Source organism: Triticum aestivum, chromosome 3A (genome assembly GCF_018294505.1).
Source record: "Triticum aestivum cultivar Chinese Spring chromosome 3A, IWGSC CS RefSeq v2.1, whole genome shotgun sequence".
In the NCBI taxonomy this organism is placed as follows: domain Eukaryota; kingdom Viridiplantae; phylum Streptophyta; class Magnoliopsida; order Poales; family Poaceae; genus Triticum; species Triticum aestivum.
In genome coordinates this window covers 584507306-584516168 of record NC_057800.1, presented here as the reverse complement: position 1 = coordinate 584516168, position 8863 = coordinate 584507306, and the positions used below count along the sequence as shown (strand labels likewise).

The 8863-nt window shown below is 40.5% G+C and overlaps 1 long non-coding RNA gene and 1 pseudogene across 1 annotated transcript; one reads left to right on the top strand and one right to left on the bottom strand.

Moving 5' to 3' along the window:
* Positions 1 to 481: 481 nt before the first annotated feature.
* LOC123062385 (uncharacterized) lies at positions 482 to 3426 on the bottom strand. Its single transcript, XR_006429650.1, has 2 exons — positions 3011 to 3426; positions 482 to 763 (listed from the first exon to the last, which is right to left on the bottom strand). It is a non-coding gene; the product is annotated as an uncharacterized lncRNA (long non-coding RNA).
* Positions 3427 to 3531: 105 nt separating this feature from the next.
* LOC123057005 (uncharacterized) lies at positions 3532 to 7873 on the top strand (annotated as a pseudogene).
* The last annotated feature ends 990 nt before the right edge of the window (positions 7874 to 8863 follow it).

The window sequence follows — 8863 nt, the reverse complement described above, 5'->3', positions numbered from 1 at the left end:
AAACTAATAGGCAGGGTAAATAAGAATAGTGGGAGCATATGTCTACTTTATATTTTTCGCACAATTTGATGGTAAAAGAATGAGAGTTCGTGCTATTGTTTGTGAAAAAAGATATCACCGCCTAGCTCGAACTTAACATGCGATCCATTGTGGATGGTACAGATTCAAGTGGGGGATCCTAGGCCACTTAATGTGTATTTTATGAAAACCCCCCTGCTACTAGTTAGATGTAAAAGATACTTTTGCAGTAACTACCTCCACTTTTTTCATGTCCAAACGTTTTGTTCTTAGTAAATACTGCAGTACCTATGCCATATCTTCACAACGCTCATTCCTGCTCCCTCCCTTCATATGTAAACTAATTATGCAAGAAACTTGAACATGACCATCACACACTAATATGTGAGTACGTGTAAGCTGGACCATACCAGGCACAAGAAATGGCATAAATGTTAAAATGAACCATTCCAGAAACAAATACTTGAGTGCATGTCAAACTGGACTATCAGCGCCGCATTTTTTAGTACATGTCAAACTGTAACATCCCAGGCATAACACAGAAGACACTCATATCACAGGATCAAGTATTGCTAGCGAAAACTGCATCAACTTTGGTACATGACGGGCAAGGGTAAGTCTGAAGGACTATAATAATCATCGCTCAACAAGCATTGCCATTAAGAACTGCATGAACGTTGCTATCTTGACGGCACACAACAGTTGCCTCCAGATGCAGTGCTTCTTGTTCGTCGAGCTTGTTGTCCTGGGAGAGTTCAGACGTAGCAAATATGATTTAGTTAGGCTGGTCACAATGGGCAAGAACATAGTCTAGTAACTTACACACTTCCCTAGACTATGTTACTATCTCCACAGTGGGTAGGAACATCTATGTAGTGTCATGCAACAATGTATTTATTAGGTTATAGACTCATTGTTTCTTGGAGTGTGTGATGTTTCGGTAACTTAGCTAGTTACCACAAGCACCTCTCTCTTCATTAAATATGTGACACATAAGCAAAGTTGTATTGGAGTGTGTGATGTTACTCCTAAGTTCCTCCTCATTGTGACCAGCCTCAGCGCAAGTCCATGTATGTGCCATACATTCATACTTAAAAAATTAATCATGAGCTGTTCAAATAAATATACATAAACAACCACCATCTAACTGTGTGCTGCACACACTACAAGGAAGGATAAATAGAGAAGATATGACATTAATCGCAAAAGGCAACCTAAAGTATGTTTCTATGTTGGAAATGGCAGACAAGCCAACTATTTTGTGGATAATCCTAACTTAGCAATAATGAACAAATTATACAAATATTATTTATCTTGTACAGGAAAATAATTCTAGTGCATTCTAGAGATTCGTAACAACCCGCGGAATTAAGCAATACAATTATTTACATAATTGTCCTAATAGAAATCCATCCTTTATAAAACTTGCCATTTTCAAATAGCTTATCGTATGTACAAATAAGAAAAGAGCATATCTTATGATAAAATCATGTGTTGAACCCTCAAAGCTGCTGGACATTTTAATCACTCAAAAACTGGTCATGAGTTCGACAAGAACAATATTAGCAGAGCCACTCCCTAATACAAACAAGTGAACCATGTACCAAGTATAATAATAAACATGTAACATGTCTATTCTTGACATTGTGAAGCATAAACAAGTCTATACGCTGCAAAATAGTCATTTCTACACTTACCATAACATCATCACTATAGTACTTTTTTTTTACTGAAAAGAGCTCAATAGTGTTTGTTTGGGTACTCCACTAGGTCGTGTTATATGAGAAATATCTTGCAACATTATTTGCAAACATACTTGGCTTGGAAAAAAATTTGATCGGGTAACCACACAGAATGAATGCTTGAACAGAAAATTACAGGTTTCAACGACTATCTAAAAGCATAAGTAGCAACGGCAAACAGGAAAGGGATTTTTATGACTATCATGCGGATGCAAATTAGTGATGTCATGCACTATATTATAAATTGTTATAACAAGGAAACTACAACACCGTGGGAAATATAAGTGAACAAGATGAGAGAGAGGCCCATGTCATGGAAGAAGAATTAATCCTAAATCACGAACATGCATACTTGCTTTAGTGATAGCAGAGACTTCAATCAAATTGCAAGATCTCTCGCCGGTGGCAGTGCGTGCGCCTGCCGCCTCCATGGCCAGTCGCCACAAGGTCGTCTAGATGCATTCGCGGCCGAGCGATGGATCCTAGACCAAGCAATGTGCCGATGGACGAGATTCCTGCAGCCTGTGGTCTACGAGTGTCTCTGCTCTACGACTACGAAATGAAATAGCTGTGTTTATAAAAGTCTCTTCTGCTGTGTTGGTTGTAACTAGCTATCTTCTGGATGACGGTGTGTGAGTGCAAGCTCAAGAACTGAGCTATTAGTGTAAATTTGATCTATACCATTAAATATATATACAATAACTTTGCAAAAACCTTGATGTCAAATACTAACTGGTGAACTTCACAACTGATGTGATCTTGAGCAGAATAGAGTTTTGTTGTGGATAAAACCACTTCACTCTTTTAGGTTTTCACCCACCTTGAACATAATAAGTAACTCCGAAATGGGTGACTGGTTATTTCAAAAACGAACAAAAAAACTATGCATATAAGACCGAACGTGTCAACTAAATTCCCCAGAGCTCAGATACACATCTGAACGAGCTCCGGTTGGTGTTAAAAATCCACACTCCAGCAAAAGCCAAGGCCGCCAGATGCTATACAATGTAATTCTTTTTTGTAACCAATACAATGCCAAATTGGACTGTGCTACATCATTCACCAGGTTACTGGACCTGATTGGCCAAAGTTACCAAAATGCATCATTCACATGTAAGCAAGTATGACATGAACAAGTACAAGAAAATAATGTAGAGATACAGCATAAATCAACTAGCTAATAAAATTGAGATGGAACCATGAAGGACAAATGTACTAGCTAATACTCCCATCTCAATTTGTTTGTTTACCAGAAGAATTAATCACCGTGGTGACGCCTTGTATGTTTGCACCACGTCACACAGGCCGGTTGGGAAGGAGCCGAGGAGCCCACCTCCGGCTTGCAGCCGATGAGGTGGAGGAGGATGCGAGATGATCCTAGGTACTGAGATTGACAGGAAACGACTAACCAGCCGCTGCCGGAGCCTGAGATCGGGAGGCAACGATGAGCATACTGCGACGCGGATCTTAATACTCCACGAGATCAGATCTGCTCGGCCTCAAACAGAGCCGCCGGCGACACAACTGGCAAGAGCCATCGGAAAGGTGGAACATCACCTCCGCCCCGCGTACTTGGCTAACTTGGTTGAGGGATCTGGCCGCCGCCGCCGCGCTTGGGGGTCAGGGAAGGGGGTTAGGTCACTGCAACTGCGTACGGGCTGGGTTTCAACGACGAGGACATATGGAACAAATTACTTACAGCGGGGGAGCTTTTTGCAAATTGTGCGCGCAGATCGCTTCCTCAGAATCTGGGCCATGAATCTCCAATCCGATGGCCCAGATGCGTTTTTTCTATTTTTGCATCACAAGCTGTTCTTCTATTCTAGTCGCTCCCGTAACATGACGTAATAAAACTTATGGTTGACACTGTAGATAAAAATTATATGCAATTACTATTGTTGGTATTAGAACCATCTTGATCTTCGGTAAATGTTAGAGTTAGGCCAAATTATCTGTATTTATTTATTTTGTAGAGTATTTTATTTGGTCTTTGCAATAAATGCTCTAATTTTGGAAATCAGATGAATAAGTTTCACATAACCTATGTGTTCATACAATTGTACATATATATATATATATATATATATATATATATATATATATATATATTAGGAAATATGCAGATAATGAATAGATTTGAGAAGTTCTATTAGGTACACGAGTAAGTAAAATCTTTTTTAGAACACTTTGTCATGTATAAAATGAAAATTCTACCACGTGTTTGTGTAGCTTGGATCTTAGTAAACCTGTTCGTATAACTTGGCCCCCAAAAGTTATACTTTTTGTTTGAAGCATTGTTTTATTCCCCTCACTTATTTGACTAGTGTATTTATCTTGTTATCTTCTTAAATGAATATTTTTATTAGATAAATTTTACTGTAACTTAACACGAGTATGTACTTGTAAATCATCATTATACTATTTATGATAAGCATTTGTCTAATATTATATAGTTTTTGACTGAAGCACAATCGGAGCCAATGCAGATATCAGACCCCGCTAATTGCTTTCCTGACCAGAAAAGGTGTCGTGTGCATTTTGAATGTGACATGATGCAAATTTTTTCATTAAAATTGGCTAACGTTCCTATGAATGCAAGTTCGGTACAATTGTATGGATATATAGCAGCACGGGATTATTTGGATTCATCGCTTAATTATATTGTCAATCGTAGCAGGGACAATCCCCTTATGGTGAGACAGGTGCGCATCTTTATCTAGATGCAGTTATTTTAAATACATTTCATTTGGCAGTGTAAGCTTAATTCTGTCACATGGATCTGAGCACAAGAAATATCGTAGCCCTTGAACAACAAATTCCTTTTTGCGTCATTGTTGCAATAAGTGAAATGTTATCTTCACAGAACATTTGAGGTGTTGGTAATGACAGCCTCACTTTAAATGAAATGTTATTTTATCAGTATGAATTATTGCATAGAAATACATGTGTCTTGGACGAGTTTATTGTTGGTTATCTTCGCATGATTTATCTAACATTAAGTTTTATGTGCAACCAACTTATGTTTGTAGGCGAGTTTAGAATCTGTGTTATCATTTGTTTGTGATTCTTTGTCAATTGGTTAGAAAGAGGAGTAATTTTGATGATGAGCTACTATCAACTAATAATAGTTTTGTAGGGTTCTCTCATTGAGATGACTGGCCCTAAGAGGGGCATCACAATGACCAGCCCTCTTCTAGTTGAGTATGACATAAGGATCAAGAAAGGGGAGCAAGAAGACTATGATCTACAATTAATTGATGGTGCAACAGACTTCTGCGAAGTAACCACACCTTCTCATCCATTCATGATACAAACATGAGTGATGCTGAGGATGTGGTGGGATCAAAAAGGCGAAATATTTACACTCCTAATTATTTTCAGTTAAGTGAAGATGACGAGACAGCCAAGGCGTTGGCTGTTGAATATGTTGATTTGTTTCTTGAGGAAAAGGAGCGACGTCAGCACTTCCTCCAACCATTGAACCATGCATATCCAAGTAACAAAGATGTACGTATAGATGAGTATACGTGGGATTCTAGTTGGAGAGATAGAGTTTCAGTTCATTGGTTTGAAAGGAAAAAGGTGCAGCTAGGATTCTTATTTATATTCCTGCCATGCAAGGAGAAGTACGGCCATGCAGCATCTGGATCTAACAGTACGTGGAGCTACCTTTCCTTGAAGACCATCGGCTGGGGGCCACCTGGAAGCAGACCCGAAGAAGTCGTACTAGTTGTTTTTGTTTTTGTTTCCTAAGATTTAATCAAGTTCGTCGTTATGTTTTGGTAGGTCATTGTTTTCCCTTTGGATTAGGAGTCTGGTTAGCGTGTTGGACAAACAATGTACGAGTCGGCTATGCTTGTATAAATAGCCACAGTCCGGTCATTGTAAAGGGCAAGTTATTTGATAAAATAGACACGATGTGTTTTCAAGGGTAGACACCCGTATCAAGTTTTAGAGGGATCTTTAGAAAACCTCTGTGTTGCGATTTCTTTGTAGAAATTATTTTTGCGCGTGAGTATCATCGTCGAGATTGATTTTCTCGTGCTGGGCCGTAAGGTTCAAACCCTCTATTTCGTGCATATCGTGTGCGCGGGTGAGAGGCTACTGCTGCTGAAGGTGGAGTGTCATGAAAGGTCGGGCCGCAACAACGGATCGGATCTCGCCTCGAGGTTCGGTCTTTATCAGGTGGTATCAGAGCATCAGGTTGTTCACGACACTATGGAGAAGGTGACGTGCGCATCATCATATAGTAAATTAAGCTATGGATTTCAGTTGGAGGAGGAAGGGCACTGGGCCGGGCTTTTTCACACCCGTGTGGTGGTGAGAGAGAGATCATGTGCCATGACGATCGATCATATGAATTTGATCAACGCGGCGAGCATCGAGATGGTGGAGAAGCTGGCGCTACCAAAGACACCACGTCCACAATCGTACTTGTTCCGTTGGGGTCATGAAGAGCTCACTGTCACGCACCAAACCAAGGTACCATTTATGTTAGGAAATTATTTTTGCGAGGTTTTGTGCGACGTGATTCCAGTACCGATGATTTCATGTCACTTGTTGCTGGGCAAGCCATGGTACAAAGAGCATGATGTTGCATATGATTGCCAAACACACAAATATACCATTAAGAAGGGTAAGAAGTGTGACCTCGTGCCCATGGGCGAGGGGCGTTTTATTGCATGGAGAAAAGAACATCAAGATAAGATAAAAGAGCAGGAAGAAGCAAAGAAGAAGATGGTTGAAGCTGCTGAAATTTTTGTGGTGACCGTTCAGTCTGAAGATGGAAATATTGCTGAAAAAGATGACCCAAAACCGAGGACGGTTTTGATTCAAGGAGGAGAGGATGATACAAACATGAGTGATGCTGAGAATGTGGTGGGATCAAAAAGGCGAAATATTTACACTCCTAATTATTTTCAGTTAAGTGAAGATGACGAGACAGCCAAGGCGTTGGCTGTTGAATATGTTGATTTGTTTCTTGAGGAAAAGGAGCGACGTCAGCACTTCCTCCAACCATTGAACCATGCATATCCAAGTAACAAAGATGTACGTATAGATGAGTATACGTGGGATTCTAGTTGGAGAGATAGAGTTTCAGTTCATTGGTTTGAAAGGAAAAAGGTGCAGCTAGGATTCTTATTTATATTCCTGCCATGCAAGGAGAAGTACGGCCATGCAGCATCTGGATCTAACAGTACGTGGAGCTACCTTTCCTTGAAGACCATCGGCTGGGGGCCACCTGGAAGCAGACCCGAAGAAGTCGTACTAGTTGTTTTTGTTTTTGTTTCCTAAGATTTAATCAGGTTCATCGTTATGTTTTGGTAGGTCATTGTTTTCCCTTTGGATTAGGAGTCTGGTTAGCGTGTTGGACAAACAATGTACGAGTCGGCTATGCTTGTATAAATAGCCACAGTCCGGTCATTGTAAAGGGCAGGTTATTTGATAAAATAGACACGATGTGTTTTCAAGGGTAGACACCCGTATCAAGTTTTAGAGGGATCTTTAAAAAACCTCTGTGTTGCGATTTCTTTGTAGAAATTATTTTTGTGCGTGAGTATCATCGTCGAGATTGATTTTCTCGTGTTGGGCCGTAAGGTTCAAAACCTCTATTTCGTGCATATCGCGTGCGCGGGTGAGAGGCTACTGCTGCTGAAGGTGGAGTGCCGTGAAAGGTCGGGCCGCAACAACGGATCGGATCTCGCCTCGAGGTTCGGTCTTTATCAATTCATGAGTCGGATTAATGGCGATTGTGGTGCAGTTGACATCACTTTAGCACTCGTTGTCAATGCAGTGGAGGCCACAATAGATCTTATCGTATCAGAAGTGCAGAGTGGATTCAATTTATCTCTCGGTTCGTATGTGGGTCATATCAGGGAATCGAGCTCCTGTGTGATATTATTGGTGAGTCATGTGTCATAACAAGAAGATATGTGATTGCCGTAGAGATGGATAGTTGGATGCATTTGAAGCTCAAGGTAGGCCAGGAAGGTTCTAAATACGATGAACGTCATTGTCGCTTCAAAGCAAACCTCCATGGATTTGCGCATCGACAAATACCGCTTGAGCATGCCTCTATCTCGCTAAAGGTGACTTGGTCGGCTATGCCATGAAGTTGTCTTGTTTCAAATTCGAAATTTTGTTTCATTATTTGATCTTGAGTACATATCTACTTGGCACTGGATGGATGTCTACTTACTATCTCTACTTGCATATGCATCATCGATGTAGCTGTTTTGGCAATGTCCGATTACTAAGGCAATTTGGCGTTGGGTAGGACGCTGGGCAGGTTGTGAAACTCTGAATCCACGATCTTGGGCCACTGTGTGCAGTGCAACAAGTCTGTGGGATGGGATCATCACATCGACGTTGGTTGCCGCCCATCCTGACTGTATGGGAGATTTGGTTGGAGAGTAATTGAAGACTGTTTTAGGGGAAGATCAACAGCGTAAACGATGTCATCGCCTCCATCAGAAGATCATTAGAGTCTTGGTGTTTAGCCGGAGCTAAATGCTTGCAGCACCCCCTTGGGGATCCACCCTGAGAGTATCCACCTAGGTGGGTTCTTGTTTTTCTTTATCTATTCTTTCTCTCCTTACTCAATGCCTTGTGCATCCGAGCATGTATATATTGCTATCCATCTATCAATATCAAAGCCAGTGTCTTGCTGGATCTTTCAAAAGAAAATTGTGCTGAAACTGAGTATTGTTATGTGTCTTCCCTGTTTTGTTTCGGTGAGAAGCAGATAATATTTTCTTTATGTGCTCTAAGCATGGCTAAAAATGCGACCTATGCAAAAACAGACAAATTTATGGACTTTGAAGATGAATGGTATCATGCATTGAAAAGCCTTAAATTTCTTTTTTTTCAAAGCCCTCATTTCGGTGTAGTTCACTCTGAAAATTAAACACATGTACATTATGGCCCAGTTCTTTTCGCACAGGATTTTGCAGAATCGAGATTCTGGAAAATTCTCCTAGAATCTACTTCCCCCAGAATCTAACACCGAGTTCTTTTCTGAGATTGTAGTTTGAGATTCTAAAAGAGTTGTGTGCTGAAATGTCTGTATCACCCTTCGAGAGAAATCATTTGATGAATTGTTA